Here is a 617-nt window from a genome sequence, read left to right on the forward strand (position 1 = left end):
AGTCCATAGTATATTCAATACTCTTCTCTAGCACCACAGGTGAAAGGTATCAATTCTCCTTCTATCATCACTAGTCATTGTCCAACTCTCTGATGTTCAGCAAGTGATTGCAAAAACCATGGCCTGTATCAGGCACACCTTAGTCTCCAGAGTGACACCATTGCTCTTCAGCACTTTGGAGAAAACCCTAACAGCCGACTTTCCCATCATAATGCGTCTTTTAACTTTCTGGCTGCAGGTAGGTGTCAAGAGTGTTGACTATGTAGTACAGGAAACTAAAGCTATTAAAAATCACAATCTATTCACTAGAAATTCTGATGCTTCCATTCGGGCTAGTGGTGAGAATCTGTATCTTCTTGATATTGAGCCTCAATCCATATTGAAGGCTGTAGTCCTAGACCTTCTGTAGCAAGTGCTTTAGGTCCCCTTCAGTTTACGATATAATGTAATATAAATGTGATTTAAGGCAATGCAATGCTATGTAATGCAATGTAATGTTATATAATGTAATGAACTATGATAAACATCAATAGTTGTAGAGGGATTTCAAGCCTTTTATTCATAGGGTTGCTATGTGTTGTACTCAACATGAAGGCAATCAACAACAATAATATAAT

Source organism: Elephantulus edwardii, unplaced genomic scaffold, assembly GCF_000299155.1.
Source record: "Elephantulus edwardii isolate Elephantulus edwardi_28Jun2011 unplaced genomic scaffold, EleEdw1.0 scaffold00119, whole genome shotgun sequence".
Lineage (NCBI taxonomy): Eukaryota > Metazoa > Chordata > Mammalia > Macroscelidea > Macroscelididae > Elephantulus > Elephantulus edwardii.